The following is a 25,158-nucleotide window of genomic DNA, read 5'->3' on the forward strand; positions in this document are numbered from 1 at the left end:
GGGTGTCAAATCAAAACTCCTGTACAGATATTTCACCCTCACTTATTTAGTCTTCTGTGCTATCTAGAACAGCAGAGGTGCTCCCTCCACCCACACACTTCCCTTTGTTTTGAGGGTTGCAGCAGACTGGCCTGTGGCAGTTAGAGCTTCTGGTGGGAGAAGCTACTCAACCTCCAGGTCTTTTCCTGGCATGGGAATCCTGGGAGCTCAGCAGGTTGCCTGACGTTTTTCCAATGGTAAAGCATAATAACACATTAGGTAGAAAACATAGCTTTTCACATGAATTCACAAGTTTATGGAGTTGAAAAGGACTTTAGGAGCTATCTGGTTCAACCTCCTGTTGGTTACAGATACAGAAACTGAGCCCTAGGAGAGAGAAGTAACATGCAGTATCATTTAGAGATAGAGCCAGAATGATCTTCAAAGGACATCTAGGCCAAACTCCTCATTGGAAAGATGAGAAAACTGGTAACCAGCAACAGAACATGGTAGTTAACATACAGCTAACAAGGTCAACCGACCTGCTCTTGAGTTAAAGAACAGCACTGAAATTCACAACTTCTGATTCAAAGCTCAGATTTCATTTCGTGAGACATAGAAATTACTATGGGGAAACTATGTATATGAAATCCAGGTTCTAAGGATATAGAGATTAAAAACAGTAGGTTATTATATTAACATAAATCTGGGGAAATACATTTATATCCATGTTTTGGAATTTCAGTGTTACAAGAGCTACATTATATATTCCTGGGTACATGATATGATCAAGAGCGTAATTAAATTTGTGGTAGAGGTTTCGGATATATTTTACAGGCATAAAATAACCACTAAGAATGAGTTTCACTCCAACCCTGAAGCCCAAAGGAGCCTTGTGAAAAGTCAATTTTCTATTCTGAGAAAGCAACTTACCTGTGATGGTCCAAAGGTAGGGCCTATCAAGTGCAGACTAAGTCTGGAAATGGAGATATCTGTGTGTGCTTGGGCCAAAGCCTGTTACTTTCTCAAGTATAGTTCAGCTTTGGGGCTGGACCATGGTGTGCTTGTAAATGTTTAACAACTGGCTTTCAGGAAAGAAGCCCTCATTTGTTGTGTTTGCCAATACCCTTAGTGTAAATATTCTCATCATGGCTGAACTCAAGCCACCAATTCAGTATCACTGAATGTGGTATTTGGAAGAGAGACACAACAGCACACCATTATACAATGTTACCAACATACAAATACAAGAAATACAGATAACCTCAAGAGCATGTTTAATAATGAAATATCCTAAAATAAATAGGAAGTGGTGAGTTTTTAGTATTTATTACCATTATTCTTATATGATTTTTGTTTATATGATTTACTTTTTAATAATGACTGTGCTTTTCCAACAGTTCACAAAATTCTTGATAATTTAACAGTTAGCTCTTATAAAGCGGAACAAGCCAGCTCCCAGCATACCATGGGGCCAGATAGACCTGGGTTTTATTCCTGGTCTGTTGTTCTGCTAGCTATGTGACACTAGTGAGGTTTTGAACTTCTTTGAGCTTTAGTTCTTTCTGCTGTTAAAGTGACAACAATAATAACAATTTCATGGATTTGTTGGTCATTAAATGAGATAGTGCTTAGGATAGTAGCTATACAATGATGAATATTCTGTATCTGTACTAGTATTCTCCAAAGTCAAGTTCATTACTTAATAAACATTTTGCAGGGATGCATTTTATAGGTGTTTTGTATTTACATTGTCTGCAGTATTGGGCACTATGGGGGTACAAAGTGCCTCAGACATGACCTGCTCTTACAGGGTTCACAGTCTATCAGAAAGGGATCTAAGACATGGACACCAGTAAATTTATAATACAGAGCAAGTTTTTTTTTTTTTTTTGAGACGGAGTTTCACTCTTGTTACCCAGGCTGGAGTGCAATGGCGCAATCTCGGCTCACCGCAACCTCCGCCTCCTGGGTTCAGGCAATTCTCCTGCCTCAGCCTCCTGAGTAGCTGGGATTACAGGCACGCGCCACCATGCCCAGCCAATTTTTTGTAGTTTTAGTAGAGACGGGGTTTCACCGTGTTGACCAGGATGGTCTCGATCTCTTGACCTCGTGATCCACCCGCCTCGGCCTCCCAAAGTGCTGCGATTACAGGCGTGAGCCACCGCACCCGGCCCAGAGCAAGTTATGATCAGCTCACTAAAACAAAAAGCCTGCGAAATGAAGAAAAGAGAGGATTTATGGTGGTGATTGCATTTGAGTCACATATTACAGAATCGACTGGATACACAGAGATGTCCAGAAAAGGATTTCCCAAGAAGAGAGAGTAAGGGAAGCAAAGGCAAAGATAAAGGAACAGGGAGGCACAGGCAGTACAAGGTTTGGTGGAACTGAGTATGAAAATGGGCCCTAATGAGAATGATGGAGAGGCAGGCAACCTCCAGGTCACCTTCACCTTGAATGCTGAGGAATTTGGTTTATGTTCATGCAGGTAACAGTGAGCCTGATAAGTGACACAAATCATGTTTTTCAATTACCTATTGAATACGTATTATTTTAAATATTATACTTGTTATAAAATATGTATTATTTTAAATATTATACTTGTTCACTGAATAAATTTTGATGGCAACTGTTCTTTTCTCCTTTAAAAGAAATAGTTAAGAGTTAATTAGATAGTGAAATACAGTTTAAAACTAAATAAATCTCCCTGGTGGAAAAAATTCCCATGCTCAGTGTTAGTAGGTAGCATTATAATTCCCAGTTGAAAACGAAGCCATTGTTTAAAGGCTTTGATAAATATTAGGAAGGCTCAGGCCAATGGCAGTATTTCATGAGTTTTGAATTGTCTGCCATGTCCCTCTTATGCTTCACACACAAAAAAGTCAGATGACCTACATCTTTATCTGCTCCAGTCTGAAGCTGCTATATATAGGCTTTGGTTATGAATGTTTTTTCCTATGAAAAGGTCAGACCTTGCACATGTACCATCAATGCATAGCTCTGTGTATTAAAGAGCAGACAGGCAAGTTTGTAAAAATCACTGAAATATTACTGATACAAGGAAAGCTTGGCAGTTTGGTGAAAAAGCAGTGGCCTCCAAACTCTCTGCGAGAGACGATAGGGAAACCTCTCTCTTGTGATTACAGAAGCACTTTCCTTCTGGTTAAAGCAACACGTCGCTGTCAGCCCACATGTACAGAAGCAGGCTGGGACACTCCCGCCCCCAGATCTCTCGTACATGTGGGTGCACATACTTGCCCCATCAGAGGGACACTAGGCTCTCTTAACTCCTCCTTCCCACTTCAAACCCCCATGGAACATCTGGAGGTGGAACTGGGGAAGGTACCTTGGCCAGATAAATGCAAACACATCTTGGGGCTTCCGTTTGTACACAGGGTGCAGAAGCAACCCTTGGCCAACATCAAAACACCAGAGAGAATGTTGGGAGAGTTGAACTGTTACTTCTAAGGCAAAAGTTCATAGGTTCAAATACACCTCTGAAGTCAGCTTCTCCCGAGGGCTAACTCTTGAGTCTGAATGCTCTGAAAAGATTGAGCTGCTCCAGGAAAGAGGCCTAATGATTCAATTTGTATCTTTTCTCAACAAGGCCAAGTTATTTCCAAGAATGAAATTATTTAATAGCTATGTGGAACAGATGTGATATTCTCTTTTTTAAATAAACAAGAAATTAAAGTCCAAAGAGGTAAAGTGACTTGCCCAAGTTCACTGGACAGTACGGGAGATGAGCCGGCTTCTTGACCAGGTCATCTTCCCATGAGGTCTGTCTCCTGTGGATTCAACCAGATGCTCTTGTCATGTGACCCAGGAGCCAGTACTGAGATGGGCAGTGTTGCCATAGAAAGCAAGAGCTGGCATGGTGGGTGTCTTCAATTAGTTCCTATCTACCTGTTAAGCCTCATACAGGGGACATTGCAAAATGGAGATTTCCTGGTTAGAGTAAGTAAGGTATTATAGGCTGAAGGTCAGAAGAATCTGGTTCTGGTTTTAGATCAGATGTTGCTTATCCATTTACTCACTCATTTATTCATTCAATACATATTCATTGGGAGTGTGTCAGGCCTCAATCTAGGCACTGGGAATATAGTGTTGTGAATAAAAAGAGATACAGTCTTGACCTCATGGAGCATAGAGAAACTGGTGGTCTCCTATATGCATGTTGCAGATTATATTTCTCTATATATATTTATAATATGCAGCAATTATATATATATATATATATATATATATATATATATAACATATATATTGCTTATCCCTTTATCTGCCCCTACCATGTAAGCCCATCATAGACAAGAGCTGTGTTTAATCCATTTATGAATCTCATTGCTTGGCACCAAGTGGGTACTGGCTGAAAAATGATCTGTAAGTCTTCCTCAGTCATTCATCGAAAAGAATAAAGGATGCTTAATAAGAATTACAAGCGATTTTTGTGACTTCTATTTCTTTACTAACATGGTTACTACTGAAGCCTTGTTCTTGGGCTCCACTGAGGAGGCCACAGATGCAGTAACTCCTTCATGTCTTCCACCCGACACCTTGTGCCACCTGCCTGGCTGGGCTTTATTTTCCTCACCTAGCTAAGTCGGCCCCTCCTGAGGGTGCCTGTCTCCTCTCCCAGTCCTGAGCCTCCCTGGTCCAGGCCCTGCTGATCCCCACAGAGTTTGCTCGCTGATGGCTAGGAAAGGCTTGGGGCCTGTGGAGGTTTCCAGTATGGTGACTCTGAGGCAGTGAAATTCCTAGATTTAAATAATGCAAGGACTGAGCATTTGTAGTTAAATGAGAAAGAAAAGAAAAAAGTTCATTGTAGCAGTAGAAGCTATCCAAGAAAAGCAGGCTGCTTCATTGAGCAAGGAATCCCCATGGCTGGAGGAGTTTCCCAAGAGCCAGGCCACCACCCCAGTGAAGCAAAGGTGTCAAGTGTGGAACAGAGGAGGGTCACTCCTGAGGTTCCTGTAAACCTCATCGTCTATGGTCACGTCTCCATTCTTCATCATTTTGAGAAGTAGTATCACACCAAATCCCAGAAATTTCCTCCTCCTTTTTTCCCAGATGAGTCTACGTTGAAAAAATAACTTTTATTTAATCTATCTTTACCAATCCACAGAGTATAGTAATTGTGCTGATGTCAGGTAAATGTCCTTCTCCTATTTCATTAGTTTAAGACTCTTAAAATTCAATTTTTGATAACACTATTCGCCTGCTCCAAAATCTTTCACAGTTCCCCACCCACTGCAGGCTAACACCCTGTCACTTTAGCCTGGCATTCTGGACCCTCCACCTTCAGGCTCCAGAGTATCACCTTTTCAGCCTCACCTTGAACTGTTCTTTATCCACACCCTTGGTTCCACTCTGTTCAACACACAGCCACTGGAACACTTCTCATCTTTTCCATTTTCACATTTTTCTTTACATTATTCCAGTACCAGTCATATTTGTAGTATCTTATTTCCTCATTCTTTGGAGTATCTTATTTGCTTATGCTTCTAGAGACCATGGACTGTGTCTTCATCATTACACACCCAATGCGCAGTCCGCCAGTCAGGCCATGTATTGTTTGGAATTAAACTGAATTACAAACATTTTCTTTTCATGGAGGGAGGCAGAAGAGTATGTTGTTAAGAGCACAGATTTTGTAGCCAGAGTACCTCAGTGTGAGTCCAAGCTTTACTATTTGCTAATGAAGTGACCTTGATCAAGATACTTAAACATCTTGGAACTCAGTTTCCTCCTCTGTAGAATGGGAATAATAACAGTCCCTGCCTGACATTGTGAGTTGATTTTTATAAAGTGCTTACTTCCTTGACAGGCAAGCACACGGCCCTCCACTCAGGTAGTGCCTATTTATTCTTCAAGGTGCCCCTCTATTTCTCCCTCCTCCACAGATATTAATTCTATTTTCCATGTATAAAGCACTTTAGAGTTTACGAAGACCTTTCATATGTGTTTTCACATTTAATCATCACAGTGGTATGGGAGGTAGGTGTTGCTGTCCCCAGAGAGTTTTGATGACACAGGTAAAGCAGGGTGAGGGCCGAGGGACAGGAGCCAAGAGACTGGTTTTCTATCCAGGGTATGACAAGCTAACACATTTTTTCCTCCATTCTGAACCAGTGGGATGGTACAGCATGGTGTGGCATGTCACCAGGTAAGCCTCCTTTCTGCCTTAAGAGTCCCCTATGGATGCACCAAAACCCAAAGCCAGTGCTGTTGTTCCTGCTGTGCCTGAGCGTGATATTTGCATTTCCAGATCAGGCTTAGTCTCACAGCCATTACAGGTGAGGAGGGACTTACTGGTTCGTGCAACTTTCTGGAGGCTTTGCGGTTTCATTTTGCCTCTGCTGCAGATTGTTCTGTGACCTCTCCTCCATGGCTGGATGCAAACCTTTCTCATTGCGAGATATTAGGTAACAGCAGAACAGAACATCCAACTTAGAAGGAATTTTGGAGATGAGTAAGTCCAATTCCTCAAAACCATCATCAGGAGAAATGAACACTGAGTTCTAGGAAAATAAACTACTTGCCCAAGGACTTTGCTGGTTTACATGCTCCTCAGGGCAGGGCCATGTTCAAGCAATAAAGAAATAAGCATGTGACACTTGCTTTCAAAAAGCACACAGTCCAGTAAGTACATCCTACTCATCTTGACATCTCAAATGTCTAACCTAGGGCCTAACACACACAACAGGTGCTCCATAGATGGTTCCTGAATAAGTGAATGAATTAATGAATGTCACCTTGATAGTCACCTGCCGAGCTGGTGCCAAACCTTGAACTTGAGATTTCTATGCTGGGCTCCCACTGCTCATACTTTCTGCCTCCCCCATTCAGACTCATAGTAAGATTCCAGAAACAGCCAACAAACACGACAAAAATGCATGCAAATATTCAATACCCATCATGTTTATTCACGATTCACAAGTGTATTCCCAGTCTTCTTCTACAAGACTTTCTGTCTCTATCATGATGTGACAGAAGCTAAGCAGAGAAACAGAGCTTCCAACCGAAGACCAGCACTGACAGAGCCAGAAGCTGCCTCTTAGAATGCCAGTGCTGCCTAAAATGTTCCCAACGCCTTGCTCTTCAAATAGGAACCAGCATGTGACACATATGGGCTCATGATGGATATCTTAACATGTTTCCAATTTTGCCTGATTTTCACGCATTTCATAGAATGTCTAAGCTGGAAAATGCCTTGGAGATCATCAGACTTAATAATTCTTTTATGGGACAGTTAGAAATCTGAGAGCCAGAGGGAGAAAGTGAGTGCCTCATGGTCACATAACCTGCCAGTGGCTGAGACTGATCCCAAACCCAGGATTCCTAGATTCCAGCTAAGAGATTCTTTCTGTGCCCCATACTGCTGGATTCAGCATTAAGCCAGCAGACCAGACAAGTGTAAGCTTCTTGAGAGCACAGGTTGTATCTATGCCTTACCTTTCCATCTCGGATATCTAGCTCAGTGGCTTGCATGTCACAGAAACTCCTCTACCCAGCACCATGGTGTTCTCAGAGCTTTCGTGTTCACCATAAGCTCCATTTCACATATGAGTGAACCTCATGTTGCTCAAATGGACAAAGGGCTCATAGCCTCAGAAAAATGGTAGCAGAACTTGAACACTGACCATTGGACAACTAATTCATGACCTTTCTCTGTCTTGTATAACCCAGGCAATGACTTTGATTACCAAGTGAATAAATGATTATGGGATGATTGGATGAAAGACTGACAAACATAGCAATAAATCACTCACTCTTAAAAAGAGAGACTTTAAAATATAAATAACTCTAGACCCTCACTCAGTGAAAAGTTCTTACTTGGAACCCATGGTGGCTTGCTTTGGCTCTCTCAACTTTAATTTCCGTTCATTTGACACCAACGTATGTGTTTAGGGAAAAGGAAAAGCTAACAACACTTAACCTCTGCGTTCTCTTTTCTAATATTAATCCGGTCCGATTTAGATGATTTTTAAAAGCACAAAGAAAGACATTTAAGCCACGCAAATACCCCCCACGCAGAGATTACCAGTAGTTAACATTTTGGTGACTATCTATCATCTTTTTAAAATCTTTTTTCCAAAGCTTATAAATAAATTTTTAATGGATTTATACTGAAAAACTACTTAGTAATTTGTTTTTGTCATTTAATAATAAATCACAAATATCTAATTAGGTCACAAGTTGATCAAGAGGGAGAATTAGTGTAGTATTTTGACAACAATTCATCAGTTGAGTAACACACAGATGATGAGATTCCCAAACACTGCTTTCCATTGACTATTTTAAGGGGCCAGAGAAACCCTATTACCAGTCCTTGCCTAGGCTCTTCTGCTTCTAAGATGACCACAGCTATAACATGGTTAAGGTATGAGTGCCTATAGTAGCTTGGAATAACAGCTTCCATCTTGCTAACCTCTCTTAAAACACATGCACAACATGTCAATCATTGTGATCAATAGACAGAGAAGGAAACCTCACACATCTCCTGTTCCTTACACAGCCCTGGAAGAGAAACAGATTCATGTTATTATTTTAAAGAGGAAAAACTTGAGGATCAGGGAGATCGTGTGACAGGCCTGCCTTTTGGGTTTTTGTTTGTTTGTTCATTGTTAAATAACATCTTTAGAGAGAAAGAAAAATGAACCAAAGTTCAAAGGGAGTTATTATGATTGAAGATTAGAAAAAGATTTTACTCATTCATACTAGAGAGACTAACACATTCTTGATCTTTCATTCCAGATGACTCTTTATACCACCACACTGCCTCCTGACTCAGAACACCTTTGAAAGTTTTGGTGATTTTAGCTAATTTCATAGAACATTTTAAGATATATACATATAAACATGCTGCGTTCATTCCTGCCCCACCTCTATCAGCAACCAGTGGTGACAGTGCATTCTGTGGCCTCCACGGATGGGCTGACTGCCTGTCACGTCTATGAACAAGCTTTAATTTAATTAACGTGGGCCATCAGTCAGGACAGCCTCCTCTGCTCAGCAAGGCGAGGGCTGCTGGGCATGACTGGCTGGAGGGCCAGAGAGCAGTTGTGATTCATTTCTGCCCCAGGCACCCACCTGGAGGGCCTAGTGCAAGTGCCGTGGGATCAGGGGAAAGTGAGAGGCTGCAGGCGCCCTGGCTGTGAGCTGAGCTTCGGGAGTAATAGTGAGAAGAGGGGTGACAACAGCAGCTGCTGAGGTTGATATTTATATAATGACTCTCTGTGTTTGAGGCAGGAAGTGAAACTGAGGTTGTGCTGAGACACTTTCCTTCCCCCATACCACTGCCCACGGCGGCTCTGGTGGGTGACCCAGGGAGAGCCTCAGCAGATACAGACCAGGCTCCAGCCCCTTACTGGGGTGTCAGAGCTCAGGCTCTGTAGGGCCCAAGAGCTCCCCTCTCTCTCCGTGTTATTGTCCCTCCTTTCTCTCCACCAAGTTCTGCCGCATGGTGGAGAGAGCATGACTTCTCCCCTGCAGCTTTGTAGGAATGTCCTAAGGGACCTTGGGACAATATCTACAAAACACAAAGCCAATCCCGCATCTCTGGAGAATGAGCAGTAAGCTCTTTATTACTTTTCTATGACCCCTTCCAAGACCATCGCCTGTGGGTTTTGTGGATTTTTCTTCCCTGACTTTGATACCTACCTCAAGCAAACCTTATGCCTGGTTTCTCTTCCTTTCTTCCTTCCTTCCAAGCATTAATACCTTTTGGAACTATCTCAGACGTCACAGCAAATGTCCCATTCAGTGCTCCCCTTTCCTCTTGCTTAAGTCCAGGTTTAGGAATTCAATTCTTACCTGTCTAAAACAAAAAGGCATTTTAATATACATGATGTTCCATCTAGAGACACATTCCTATTCTGCTTCTCACCCAAGTGTTGGGGGATTACTTGAAACATGGAGTGTTTACAGCTGAAATGGACTTAAAAACTGTCTAGCCTCTGCTTCTAAATGACTGAAGGAGAAGCAAACACCTTGTTAGAATTGCAGATCCTGAGGCCCTACTTCAGACCTGCTGAATCAGAATCTGCATTTTAACAAGATCTCCAGATGATGCACATGGGCATTATACTTTGAGAGGCACTGTCTTATTAACAGTTGGAAGAAATAAAGGCCTAAAGAGGGAAGCAGACAAGCATAAAGTCATCAGCAAGAGAATGCCACCAGAATAGAACTTTGCAGTCTGTTTAGTTCAAGTCCCTTTCCTCTGTATGAGGCCTTACTAAAGATGTAGTTCCAATCCCAGCACTATGACACAAGCAAGGCAATCTCTCTTCCCTTTTTATTTTTACTCTAAGTTTCATCTATGGTATGTTTGCAATGTGTTTGAGTAATAGAAAATCAATACAAATGATTTCACAACACCACTTTTGAGCTCTTGTCTGTCTAGGTTGCCATGTTAGTTGCTGAGTTCCATAGTCCAGTGTGCTTGATCAGGGATACTTTCCCCACACTTCATTTGAAGTGAGCTTTTGAGTGCTGGCAAGAAAAGAAAGATGTGCCAGGTGCAGTGGCTCACGCCTGTAATCCCAGTACTTTGGGAGGCCGAGGTGCGTGGATCACCAGAGGTCGGGAGTTCAAGACCAGTCTGATCAACATGGAGAAACCCTGTCTCTACTAAAAACACAAAATTAGCCGGTCGTGGTGGTGCATGCCTGTAATCCCAGCTACTTGGGAGGCTGAGTCAAGAGAATCACTTGAACCTGGGAGGCCGAGGTTGTGGTGATTCCAGATCATACCATTGCACTCCAGCCTGGGCAATAAGAGCAAAACTCTGTCCAAAAAAGAAAAAAAAAAAGCAAGCAAGAAAGAAAGAACAAAGAAAAGAAAAGATGTGTTGTCAGATGTTACAGTTGGCCCTAGTTTTGCCCATCAGAGACCTTGCCAGGAAGAACTATGAATGACAGCATATTTTAGAATCACAAAATGACAAAACTGGAAGGGACCATAGAGATCATTTTATCCAACCCTTTCAATACTCAGATGGGGATGACAAGTTACAGAGGGAAATGACTTGCCCAGTTTCATTCAACAAGTTAGATGCAGATTTGGCGCAAGCAGTCAAATTGCTGGCCTACCAAGTCAGGGCTCCATGCTGAGTACTCCCACCCTCCTCCACACACACACTAAATAGAACGAACAAACTGAGTAAGCAAATCACCTGGACTGATGACATTTACCCCAGAATACTGGAGTAAGTCATGAATAAAACTGTGGAGCCATGGTCCGGAATGCACAGCCTGTCATTATAAATGGTCACTGAGCCAGAGGGAGCATCACACTGCCAATAGGATTTCCACCCATATGAAGAGCTACCTGGGAATTCCAAGCTAGGAAATCTCATTGCCATGTCTAGAATTCATAACAAAAACAAACAACAAAACTACAAAGAGAGCTTGCAAATTTCATGGAAATCAGGAATCTCTTTCATGGAAATGTAACAAACAACTTGTTACGGGAAAAACAACAGAAAGATTTTAACAAACCCATGTTCTTTAAGAGTCTAGGACTAGGGCTAAGTAGGGAACTATCGAAACTCAAATATTTAAATTTTCAGAGATTCAAGATTACTGTGATTAGATTTTTACATCAAAGAACAGCTTGGTGGCAGAACTATTTGGTACAGTACATGTCATCTTTGACAAGGATCATGGAAACAATATAGTAATATTTGATTGCAACCTTTTTGAATAGAAGATAATAACATAAAGAGCATCAGAAATCAGAAAACCAGAGTCCGTAAGACACTGACTTGGGTCTTACTTCATATTTTAGTGAAATATATGGAAGAAGTACAAAGTCGTGAAACATTCACTTTTGCAAATGCCACTGAACACTTCCAGCCATTGTGGTGCCTCATTTTCAGATTATATTAAGGGTTTCACCATCGGTATTTTATCTGACATTTGAGATACCCCTGCAAGGTAAGTAGAAAGAGGTCTGTCATCTTCATTTGAGTCAAAAGACCCATGCCTCAGAAAGCAATGTCTTTCCAAAGTTTATAGCACTCCAGTTGGACTACTCCAAATTCACTCTTTCAACTATACAATGTTGCTTCTGGGTAAAGAAATATTACAACACACAGTAACTGTTAATATCTGCACACCTCTTTGTATTGTATTTTTTTGTAGAGATGGGAAGTCTCACTATGTTGCCCAGTCTGGTCTTGAACCGTGGGCTCAAGCAATCCTCCTGCCTTGACCTCCCAAATGGCTAGTATTACAGGTGTGAGCCACTGCACCCAGCCTGCACACCTCTTTTGGAAGTTACAAAGCATCAGGACAATTCTGTGACATGGGGAGAATCACAACTTATTGTTGTTGAGAACCCACTATATGCAAGCTGGAGCTATCTATATTAGATGCTATACATAAGTATCTCACCGAATTATGACAAGGACTCTGTGAAGAGAGTGTTATTTTTTTCTTTTTGCCCATTAGGAAACTGAGAAAGGTTAAACAACCTGTCCACCATCACAAAGCTAGAAATTGATAGAGCTAGGGTTTGCATTCTGAGTCGGTTCAGGTTCAAATCCCTCGTCTCCAGGTCAAGTATTTCTATTATCTCAATGCTACAGCTGAGGAAACTGACTTAGAGATGTTAAGGAGCCACGATCTTACAGTTAATAAGTCATAGAGAAAGAATTCAAACTGGAGTCCTCATAGGACATAAAGATCTCAGAAGAATGAGAAAAAAATGTACTGATTGAGCTTCAGTTTTGGCAAATATAAAGTAGTTCTCTTAGGCAAGATATACCCCAATCTCTATTTATAAAATGATGGACTCTATCATATCACAGCTCAGGAAACACATTTTTGTCTATTTCATTTCACTTCCACAAACATGTATTAAGTACAACTTCTGTGCCAGGTATCACACAGGACAATTTTATGGACCATCTTTTTTTTTTTTTCCTTTTCCCTGAGTCTCTTAAGTTTTTAAAGTATTGTTTTCCTCATTATACAAAGGAAAATTAGTGACTTGCACAGTGTTACAAACTAATAATGGCGGAGTAGAAATTGTGATTGGCTCTAACGAAATTGAGCTCCAGTGGCTGCATAAGCTGAGATGCTCAGAGGAATGTTGAGTTTCATCAGGAAGAGCATGGAAGCCAGAGAGAAAAGGCATTATCCCATATTCACATGAAAGCAGTGTGTGGGCTCGGAAAAAATGTGGCAGTTCTATTCATGGACCTTCAAGAAAAATTTAGTAGAGCTGGGGAGGTGGGAGAAGGACAGAGAAGAACTATTCAAATCACCAATATGACGGAGGCTTGTTGGTACAAAGATAGATTTAACAAAATTAGATTTTTCTCAATCAAAAAATGAGCAGACTGAGGAGGGATATAACAATACTTGATAGAATGGAACGATGCACTTAATCAGCAAATCTCAGAAAAACAGAGCCATCCCAACCTCCCTTTACCCCAAAGTTTGCAAGAGTTAATTTTAGAGCAAACAAAAGAAAGTACTGCTTTACATAGTAGATAGTAAATTTAATGAGCAAGAGAGGTAGGGACTAACTGGTAGATGCATAAATGGTTTCAAAAAATGGTTATTTAAATACCAGGACCTCATAAAGTCCACATGGGTATATGAAAGATGTGGGAGACCTTAAACATCACCCAGCCCAAACTCTATCACCTCGTGAATATCGGGCGCATGCTTGGTCACTTCCAGTGGCCAAGAGCTCACTCTTTTCCAAGGCAGAACGTTCCAGCCTTGACAGCTCTGCATGTCAAAAAGTCCTTTCTAAGCTGGGGGCTGTGGCACACACTTGTAGTCCCAGCTACTTGAGTGGCTGAAGCAGGAGGATCCTTTGAATCCAGGAACTTCTAGGCTGTGGCACTGTCATGGTGCCTGGGCATAACCACTGCACGGCTGCCTGGACAACATGGAAAGTCCATGTCTTAAAAAAAGTTATTTCTTAGGTTTAAACAGAACCTACCTTCATTTATTATATCCATTTTGGCTTTATTTCTGTGTTTAAGATTCCACTCAATAAATCCAAATACTTCCTTTTTACATTTCTGCAGGTATTTAAATTCAGCTGTCAGTTGTGGCTGTTGACGTCAATGTCATGACAGAAATCAAATTTACTCAGAAATTGTTTAGGGGGATATTCAAATTCTAAAAGAAGAGTATCATGTGGCTCTCTCAACTTGGAAAGGACCAAAGGAACAAGTGGTGGAGCAGGAATCAGGAGACCTACCTTCTAATTGGGTTCTGTGACTATTTGTATGAAAATTCATGTCACTGTATCTGCCACTAATTAGCAGATGGATCTTCCAGGGCAGGGACCTCAGATTTCTGGACCACAGAGCTCTTAATTGCAAAATAAAAGGGTTGAGCAAAATAGTGTTTATTCTACCTGTGTCTCTGACTTGGACTCAGTTAACCAGTGGTGGTTCTGAGATCCAAATCCACTTCTTTTTGAAACTCTCTTTAATATACCACCACTGGAAAAGAGTTGTATCAATCCCTTAAGATAGACCAACCCAATTAGGTGGTGATTTTACTGACCATGATTCCTGCTCACTAGCTGTCCCACCTCCATTTCCTGTGAAAGTAAGTTCATCTAGGGATAGAGCAGATTTCATCAGATTTTCATTTGTTTTGAGCTAAGCTGCTTACTAATAGCCAGAGAAGGGTTGATAAGGAGAAAGCAAGCAACAAACAAACAGACCGAAAGTTCGTTCCAGATCATAAAATTGACCCACGCATGGGATGGGACCCTTCCATAGACATGTTAAGGGCCAGTGAATCTGGTCTTCTCCCTACATAAATGGGACTCACATGAGCAAAGGAGTTTTCTGTCTGTGGAAACCCTGTATGAATGATGATCCCCACCATTTGTGTAGAAGAAGGCCACCCTAGCCCAAAGGCAGTGCTGAAAAGCAGGTAGGTGTCTAGAGATTCCAAGGGTCTCCCGGCTGGTCAATGCCACAACTAAGACTGAAACAGCTGTCTCAGGACTCAGTGTTCCCGAATTCCTCCTTCAGAATGTATTAAGCAGCAACTCCGTGCCAGGTACTGTGCTAAACTCACCAATACATCTTATCCCCTTTAATCTCTGTTATAAGCTCTGGGGAAGCAGGGATTTCAGCTGTCTTGTTTATAATTTTGTCTCAGACTCAAGAACATCACCTGACACTTAATAGAAGATCAATAAATATCTGTTAAATAACTTTAAATAAGCAAATTAATGAGGTAGATGTTAATACCCCCATTTTAAAGATTAGGAACTTGAGGCTCAGAGAGATAAATGGACTTGACCAAAGTACAGCAAACAAGCAAGTAATAACAGCAGAGCTAGCACTGGAACACAGGTTTTCTGATGTCAAGGTCAGCGCTCTTCCCAACAGAGCGTAGCTGTCTCTCAGCTTAACTACCTTAAAAACAAAAAATAAAATCCAGTTTAATCCTTTCAAAAACATAAAGTAAAATTTGTGGAGCAAGCATACATTTCTTAATGCTCTTCTTTTTTTAGCCATTCAAAGCCTTTAGAAATAATAAGTGACCATGAATTACTTTCCCACAAAAGCAATATTAAACAGATTTTAAAAGAATTCCATTCAACTGGAAAACAAAAGCAAGCAACAATAACTACAAAGAGAGCTTGCGAATTTCATGGAAATCAGGAATGTTTTTCTGGTGGAAGACATATTTCCCCCGAAGGTCCCGTGGCTCTGGAGAATGGTAGTTCAAAACATGAGTAAGTAAGAGACAGAAGCCGACCTTCAGGGAACAGCAGGTTAGGAGGGTGTGCCAACCTACCTTGTGGGGGACCCAGGGACTCTTCCCTTTTAGTTGTCTGCCTTTCCCATCCCTCTCCTCTACCGCAGCTGTGAAAGGGATAGGATGCACACTAATTCTTGAGGACCCTGTAGCTGTGGACAAGAACCCTTGACTTCAGTTTTCCCATGTGTAAAATAGAAAGATTGTCCTAAATGATACCTAGGGGCCCTTTCCTCTCTGACACAGCCTCTCTTTCCCTTTCCTCTGTCCTTCCCTCTTCTCTTCCACCTAGCTCTAGACAGTGCAGGCGGTGGGGCCCAAAAGAGGCGTTGGGGACTCCCCGCCCTGCCACTGCTGGAGTCTCCTCATGCAGCTGCACAGCTAACAGCTGCCTCACCCTGCACTGCAGACCACTCTGATTTACCTACGCAGATGAGGCGATAAATATACGAGATCTGCTGAAAGTGAAAAGTTCTTTATTCCTCACGTTACTGTTAGCCTTCACTTTCCCTAAGCCAAGGGACAATGAATGACCCAGATGAGCCTCCTTTTCCAACACTGGCCTCCCTTAGGGACTCACCTCCTGCATTCCATCTGCACAGGTAGAACTGAGTTAGGATGAGGGATAATTGCTTTCCATCGTTCAGTAGGCTTTTTTGTTTGCTTGTTTCTAGTTTTCTTTCCTACTCACCACACACAGAAAACAGTGTGAGCTTTCTCATTCTAGTGCATAAACGCTGGTCAGTCAATACCCACAGGTGTTCAGAAAGGCAAGCAAGCATTGCTGCCCAGCTGGGCAATATAGTCCCCTCTGCCCCTGCCTATTGGGCTTGCCTTCCTTGGGCATCCTTTCTAGCTTCACTTGTACCATGATTCCTTCTCTCGGACCACTTCTGGAGGCTGGTGAAAGTCGGGCCCATTCTTGAAGCCTGTGCTTCTGAATCATGTTCTCCACAGCCTCCCTCATCTGCTCTCACCTCTACCTTCTCCTATTTGAAATTGCTTGTGGGCTCTTCCATTTTCCCACAGCGCATGTTCCATACATTCTGAAGGCACATTTGATAGACACTTTGTCACGGTTGCTTGGAACCATGTTGTCTTTTCCAAGCAGGCTATGAACATTTGGGGGCATGGATCATAACCTGCCTTTGTTGACATTCTTCATTGGCCTAGCTAAAGGTAATCATAACTCTTGATGCCCTCTAATGCTGCAAACACTTTTCTTTCCTGTGGCTTCTACATTGGGGAAGATACATGGGGCTATATAAGGGTTAAATAGAAGCTCCGTGATTCATTCAGTCCCACCCTAAAATGCTTCTTCCAGCTTCTGTTGACTTCTCCTGTTACCAAGCATAAAACAAACACTACTGTCTCCTTCTCCCTCATACCTATTTTCTTGGTCCCCTGGGTTGCACTCCCTTGCCAGGCTCTTTTCTTTCTGATCCAGCTTTCTTTGAACATACTTATTTGCGTTTCACTCAACACGTGCCTCAAATTGCATCACCAGTTTAATGTGGGTTTTAAGCTAAGACGCTAGAGCTTTTCTCTTTCCTGTCTCAACAAGTACTCTTCATTCATGTCTTTATTAATTCTTCAAATAGCTAAACAGCAGCCAAGACTCTGAGGGATACAAATTCGAAAGGATCCCTTCCCTGACTACAAGGTGATCCCTGTCTGATAGGGAAGACAGGACATGCATAGAGAGAGTTAAAATACCAGGTGGATGGCAATAGAAACCCTTAAAAGGGAGGCTGATAATCATGTGTTATATACACTCCGGGGGGGGGGGGAGGGGTCATTTCTCTGGGAAGGAAAGAAGATTAGGAAAGACTTCACAGGGGAGGTGACATTTGAAGTGGACCTGAAAGAGTGAGGTTGGATTTGCACTTGCGGGGGTAGGAGAATTAAGCAGAGGGAAAAACAACTAGTAAAGGCTGGAGATGGAAAAGTACAGGACGAGGAAGCGTAAGTCGTTCGCCCGGGTTGCCGCTCTGCATGCTCAGACGGGAGCACGGAGCAGTACGGCTGAACAGGTAGGTTGAGATCCATGTTGGGGGATGGAAAGCAGCCGGAAGGGACAGGCACAGGAGACCAGTTGGGAGGCTTTTGCAATCTCCTGAATGATAAGTGGCGGCAGTTAAAAAAAAAAATAGGATGGGTGTGAAAAATGTTTCAACAGAGATGCCTAAATTCTTCCAACTCACCTTGACTAATTATCCTCAATAACTCATACACCTGTTTTCATTGCAAGCGTTGGGCTACCTCTCCCTGCCCCCTACTTCGGAAACTTATCTTTTTATCTTCCAGGTGCATGACTTTCTGCCCAATTACTTGTTTTCAACCCATCAGAGCAGGTCAAGCATGCAGCTCAGAAGTCTCACTGTCACACTTGGCCTAGGTTGCCCTTGTGCACTGTCTCTGTTCCCTGTGTTCTGCCTTTGCGTACCCACAGAACAATAGCTCCACGTCTCCCAGACCCTCATGTGGAGACTTGGTTGAAGGCGAAACCTGAACAAGGATTTTAGCACAGGATGAAAGACGAAGTGGCAGAGGGGTAAGACCAACCCCCATCAAACTTCACCAAGTGCTCTGCCCCAGACTCAGCTCTGCCACATCCTACTCTTAGTGGGAGGCCAAGCAGGAAGGACTAAGGTGACTGGGGCCTGGGCAGTGGGAGAAAGGACAGTGGGAGAAAGATCATGAGGAAGCAGAAGGAGCTTCGTTCTGGCCCAGGGAACCATCCAGCAACTATACCCACCACCAGTCCTGGGAGTCACTGGCAGCAAAAAATCAGAAGAAGGAATACAAAGGTGCTGCTCCGCCTCTACTGAGCACCCCTCCCCATCTCTAAGCCTCAGTTTTATCTTCTGTAAAATGGGGATTATGACATCTACCTTGTGTGTCCTGTTGACTCATTTGTAAAGGTAGAACAAGGTAAGTGAGTGTGAAAGCACTTTAAACATGTAAAGTGCTGTATTACAGGCTTTTCCTCACTCAGCTGACCCTATTCATTAGGATAAGTAGACATGAAAAGAAGGAAGAAGAATCCAGATCCCGAGGAGCAGAGGCTGTGAATGTCTCAGTTTTGCATAATAGAACTTTGGTGATTGACCTATGGAGGATCTAGTCCAGTTTCTCATTTGACAAGGAAGCTGAGGCCCAAAGAGGGGACATGAAGTTTCCATGGTCACAAGATGATTCAGAGGACAAACCCTGATCCTGCAGATGCCAGGCCAGTCCTTTTTCCACCCCACACCTCTAGTTGTCCAAGGTGAAGCTCTCCAGGTTGGAGACCACAGGCCCAGAGCCCAGGCATGCTGGATTCCTGAATTACTGGTGAGTAGTTACACAACTGAAACTAAGGAAGAGCTTGGCATGGGACTCGATATAAGACACCATTTCTTTAAATCATTAGGTTTAGAATCCTGGATAACCATTTCCTAAGATCCAGAGTATTCATGTCCTGAAAAGGAAGACTCAGTTTCAAATTTCCTATTGCCCTTTTCTCCTCTGTCCCCATGAATTATTTGGGCTCTGGGATGGGAGAAAAAGGGATGATTCCTCTGACTAGCTAGTAGCTGTTAAGTATCAAAGGCATAGAGGGTGGCAATCCTCCAACAAGCATGTATAGTTACCCTACCTTGTTTCATCTTCCTGACAGCCTTAAGCAGTAAATCATCTCAGTACCCTCAGTTAAACACACACACACCCTGAGACTTACAGAACTCAAGTGTCTTGAGTCACGGGCCACTGCCAGGTTGTGTCTCTCAAGACCTCCCCAAAGTACAGCAAGATTTTATTTTTAATAGGAAACTACAGCCTCTACTTCAAATGCTTTTAGAATGAGCTCTTCCATAGTATCAGAACTGTTGAACGACATGACTGTTTTACCCATGAGATTCTATAAATACAGACTCCCTCTGTTTTATCCACTAGCTTGGATGTTTCTGTCTTCTGATTAATTCATCATTGCACAAGCATTTTCGGAGAACAGCACTGCGCTGTGATCTGAAGGGCTGAACCATACCCCTGCCTGCAAGGTTTTGAAGTTTAGTGATTGTCCAGGGAGCACAATGTCAGACAACTCCAATCAGAAGAGGACAAGTGTGTCACAAGAGAGGTCAAAATGTGTACATGGGCTATAGAGATAGAAGAGGGGAGAAGGGAGTTTGTCTGCCTGACTAGAGGGTCTAAGGAATTAAGGGAGGCAAGCGTGGCCGAGTGGTCTGAGCAGATGGTAGGATGCAGGAGGAAGAGATGCTGGAGTTCAGGCCAGAAAGGGTCTGGGGCTGATGTTTGGAGGGCTCTGAGACTGTGCTAAGGTGCTTGTTTCTTTCCAGAGTTTGCCAGTCCTAGATGTGCCCAGACATAGGTAGTGCCCTTGCATGACTTCTTAGACCCCCAGTTTCCCCTTCTGTAAAATGGAAGACATGGATGTCGCCTATAAGGCACCTGTGTGAGGGTGGGCCAGGGGAAAGTGGTAGCACAACGCTTTGAGCTCCCCCAGGATACGATGCAAAGGGAATGCAAATCACAGTTATTTATAATGGCAGCAAACTGAGATGCTGAGAAGACGGTGCTGCGGGCCGCCAAGCACTCCCTCTGGAAATCCTGAAAACCTGCTACTGCAGGGCTGTGCCCAGATCCCAGCTGGAAGCAGGCTTATCTCTTCTCAGTTCCCGGTGCTTCTTCCGATCCTGCCAGGATGTTCCTCATGAAACAAACACTAATCTCCCTGCATAGTTCCACCTACAGAGGAGGAAGCTCCACACCCTTCTGCCCTCCCCTTTTAGAAAACTACGCTGAGTTCTAAACTCCCAGGTCGTGACAAGTTCCCATTTTGTGTCATCATTGCCTTACCAGGTAGCCCTATCAAGGCTAGACCTTTGGATCTGGGAATGGCACAGCTTAGGAGGCTAACAGGACAAACAATCTGATGTCCTGTTCGCCTCCTAAGGCAGCCCTTCACTTCTGGAGCTGTCTCTTCCTTGTGCCAGGCTTGTGTTGGACACAAAGGACTCATCCAAGGAGGTAACGGACAAGGCAGGGCAGTCAGGGGTGTGGCCCAGAAGGAGAGACAGGGAGCAGGGTCCTAACATCCACAGAATTTCCTTTTTTAATGAAGGAAGGAAAGGACCACATTGGTTTCAACTTTTTAATCTTTGAAAAAAAAAATGCAAATGGCACTCCCTTTACAAACATCATCTGTTATGGGATTCCACATATACAACTTGAGTTCACCCACTGGTGACTGTCTCAGGTATCTCAAAGGGATTCTAAAAGAGTATTTCTCAAGCTTTGATGTGTACACTAATCCATAGTGGGTATGGTTAAAATGCAGTTGAAAGGTTGATGGTGGGACCCGAAATTCTGCATTTCTAATAACTTTCCAGATTATGTCAATGCCACTGATCCATAGACAAAACTTCCAAACTTTATGAAACAAGAGTCCACAGCTCTAAGATTTACAGTTTGAAAACCACTGATCTTTAGGTTACAGAGACAACGAGCCTCCCCACACCCCATTCCTGGAGATATTAAGCCAAGTTTCCCAGATTAGATTCTGCCTAGACCAAAGTCAGCTTCTGCAATCAACTGTAAACCAAGATCCTAGGATTGCCTCCTTCTGACTCTAGGTGACTCTCTTCTCCACTGGCAGTCTGGGAAAATTCCTAAGAGGCTTGGCCATGCGAAAGAGCTTTAACGTGTGGGCTTTACTCTAACAGAAAAGTACAAAAGGTTCAGATCAATCCTTCTCTCCATCTCCATCTGCCACTGCAACACACACAGAAGAGAGAGAGAAAGAGAGATCAAGCCAGTGTTCCCCTTGGCATTTAAAAAGAAGGGTGACAGCCACTCTCTCCCTGCCCTCTCCTAACCCCAGCTGATGGAGGTCGTTTCCCTCACACACCTTCTATCCCTCAGATCCACCCCCTTTTTGGGGACTGAGATGCTCCCACTAAGGTCAAAAGTATTTTTAGCTGTGCCATGTGGACTCATGCTTGGCCAACTCTCCCTGGACGTTAATCTTGGATTCCACAAATGCCAGGTCTCCTGATCCAGGAGGCATGGAGGCGACAGGGAAATCTTAGTGCCTTGGAAATTGCAGTGCATGGCCTTTTGAGGATTTTGTCCGAATGCCATGTATGATAAAAACAACATCAGTAACACCTAATGCACAGAAAATGCTTCAGCATTTACTGAGTGCTTTCTCCTGCATTGCCTCATTTGATCTTCCCGAGAGGCTCATGGGAAAGATAAGGTAAAAATTGTTCTTATTTCTATTTAATAGAAGGGCCAGGGGATTTGCCAAGAAAACACTGCTAGTAAGTAGTAAACTTGAGCCTTCAGCCCCTTCATCCAAGCTCAGTGCACTTACCATACCCCCATGCAATCCCACGTTTTTGCTTCTCCCCTAGCTTGGTTTTGTTTTGTTTAATATTACAAGATTCAATATCTGTAGACCTCCATGATAAAAAGCCTAGGGTCATCAATGTTTTTAAGAAATGGAAGATTTGAAACAAGGAAGAATGAAGCAGCTTATATCAGTCATGGTCCTGGCAGGAAGCAGAGGACTGGCTTAAAGAGGGTAGACAAAAAGAGATTCATTCGATAATTTGCAAAGAAGCAGGAAGGCTTAAGGAAAACCAAGAGCTAGCAATGTGCCCTAAGGCTCACAACAACTGGAAGCTGTTACCTGCTCTTGGCCTGAAAGGGCAAAGGGAGAGGCAGTTACCAGAGTCTGGAAAGTGCTGGAAAGCTGCAGGAGAGGGCTGTAGCCTTTGGCATTGCCAACCCGCAGCCATCAGTGAGGGTGCTAGGGGAAAATAGTAGCTCACCTCTCCTCTCTCCCACCTTCCAGCCACCTGATCAGTGCTGGGCTGACTCCAACCGGAAGTCCAAGAAATAGGGAACCTAAAGATATCCATAAAGACCAGCCTCCTGGAGTGGCTGCAAGATGAGGATGAAGAATAGCTTTGTAGGTCGAATAGGAAACACCCAGCACACAGCTGTGCTCACTAAGATAGCCTAGGACTTGGGAGAGGAGGAAATTGCACAGAGTCAGAGGGGCTGTGCTTTGCAAGGTGGGACTGAGCCTTGTTCTCTCAAAATGTAATTATTTCAAAGCCCACCTGCAGTTAGCTCTCTGGAAGCCAATCTGGACTTGCGCCCCAAGGGAGCCAAAGAAAAAGCAGGTCACGAGCTCCCAAGAGACTCTACTAACCCCACAAGCAGGGTTGGCCATCCCGTGGCCTGGGTTTAGATCCCAGTTCCACCATTCTGCGCAATTCCAGGTTGTGACTCTGTCCACTTCATTTAATCTCTCTGAATCTCTGAGCCTTTGTGAAATGAGTGTAACAATCCCTGGGCTGCCCAGCTCAGGACAGGCTGGCACTTCACACACTGGAAATGCCACATAAGAATTCCACAGAGGGAGGTCACGTAAGCATGCTGTGCATCCCAAACAGCCAAGAACACCTGTCATTTACTCTTCATAAAAAATGAGACCTAGATTTGAAGAAAGTTAAAGCCAGAGAAGCCCTAGAATCATCAGACCGACTACTCTTATATAAAAAGAAGAATGTGAAAGAGAGGTTCACAGATGGGGGCAGAGCTGGGCCACCAGTCTCCCTCCTTTCACAGTCCCATGGTGCCCCTCCCACCTGCCCATGAAGTTGATAGGACCTACCCATGTGAGTATCAAATGACATAAAGGATGAAGTAGTGTTTTGTCCATTATAATAGTGGTTGCCGTCATTGTAATCAATAACAATCCTTCCCCTACAAACCTATCCCAGGAAATAAAATTGTCGTCATTAGCTATGTCTTCAAGGACATGGTAAAATATGACTATTTGGGCCGGGCACGGTGGCTCACGCCTGTAATCCCAACACTTTGAGAGGCCGAGGTGGGAGGATTACGAGGTCAGGAGTTCAAGCCCAGTCTGGCCAACATGGTGAAACCCCCTCCCTACTAAAAACACAAAAATTAGCTGGGTATGGTGGCGCGTGCCTGTAATCCCAGCTACTCGGGAGGCTGAGGCAAGAGAATCACTTGAATCAGGGAGTCGGAGGTTGCAGTGAGCCAAGATAGCCTTACTGTACTCCAGCCTGGGCGACAGAGTGACACTCAATCTCAAAAAAAAAAAAAAAAAAATGACTGTTTTACCAGGGCAAAGGACATGAAAACCTGAGAATACACATCAGGTGAGGTCCTCAGAATAGCTAGTGATAAATAGCACTTGGCTGAGGAAGAGGTTCTTGGGATATGGGACATGACACAGGTAAGTTTTGATTGGCAGCAGATGGCAGGAAAGATAGGAGTTGTAAATCTGCATGTAGAAGGAAATTTCAGATGGGGACATAATGGGTTGGGGGCTTAGTCCAAACCCTAGCTGGATAGAGGAGTAAACCCCAGCCCAGAAAGCCTAACGGGCTTCCTGGAGCCTCCCTGAGAGTTGGTGACATTGGGCTCTCCAAGCTCATCTTTAACAGCTGGATTCTATGGTTCAGCCTTCAGCACCTATTTCCATACATGGACTACTGAATGAAGAGGCTAGAATGTATCTTATTTGTTATAAGGAGATCATAGGCCAAATTGCTGCTCTTAAATCAAAAGCCAAAATCCTGACTCTTGGTGAAGATCACCAGCTTTCAAACTGTCCAGATCCCGGCACTGGTCACACTCCACTGAGCTCATTCTGTTCTGCTTCTCCGTATCTCTCATCACTTCAGTGGCTCCTCTGCTCCACTGGCTTCCGTCATTCCTTCATACATTCACTCAACAAATATCCCCTGAGGACCTGTAGTGCTTATAACTAGGAATACCATGTGAATTTTGTCTGAATGCTACGTATGATAAAAACAACAACAGTAACACCCAATGCTCAGAAAATGCTTCAGTATTTACCAAGTGCTTTCTCTTGCATTGCCTCATTGGATCTTCCCAAGAGGGTCATAGGGGAGATAGGGGAGCCCTACCCTCACAGAGCTGACCATCCAGAGGAGGTTGATGAACGCTGCCAAATTTCACTGAAATAATCACATGAGCAAAGCATTGGCTCGACCAAGAGCCCAGTGCTGAGCAAAGCCACTTGCTCTTCCTGGAAGGGCCGTCTTTGGCACAAATATCCTAAATAGAAGAGAAGAACAGAATGTTAGGACTGAAAAAGCCCATTGTGCATAGAACATCCAGAGTCCAACCTTCTGTCTATGAAGACAAGGGCGGTTTAGTGTTCTATTTATGGGCATGGGAGGTAGGTAGACTCCCTAGGAAAAATTCCCAGCTCTATTGCTTACTGTATACCTTGGTAGCTACTGAACTTCTCTTTCACACTGTCTGGGTTCTATTTTCTTCCTCTGGATCACAGCAGTAATCATAGTGCCTACAGAACTGCTATAAGCATTAGATAAGTCAATAT

The 25,158-nt window shown here is 43.4% G+C and overlaps 1 long non-coding RNA gene across 1 annotated transcript; it reads left to right on the forward strand.

Annotated features, from left to right (window-relative positions):
- Positions 1–17,321: 17,321 nt before the first annotated feature.
- LOC108318530 lies at positions 17,322–19,007 on the forward strand. The gene is made up of 2 exons (XR_001831175.2): positions 17,322–17,770; positions 18,045–19,007. It is a non-coding gene; the product is annotated as an uncharacterized LOC108318530 (long non-coding RNA).
- Positions 19,008–25,158: the final 6,151 nt, after the last annotated feature.

The sequence above is a fragment of the Cebus imitator genome, unplaced genomic scaffold (genome assembly GCF_001604975.1).
Source record: "Cebus imitator isolate Cc_AM_T3 unplaced genomic scaffold, Cebus_imitator-1.0 Scaffold220, whole genome shotgun sequence".
NCBI classification, from domain to species: domain Eukaryota; kingdom Metazoa; phylum Chordata; class Mammalia; order Primates; family Cebidae; genus Cebus; species Cebus imitator.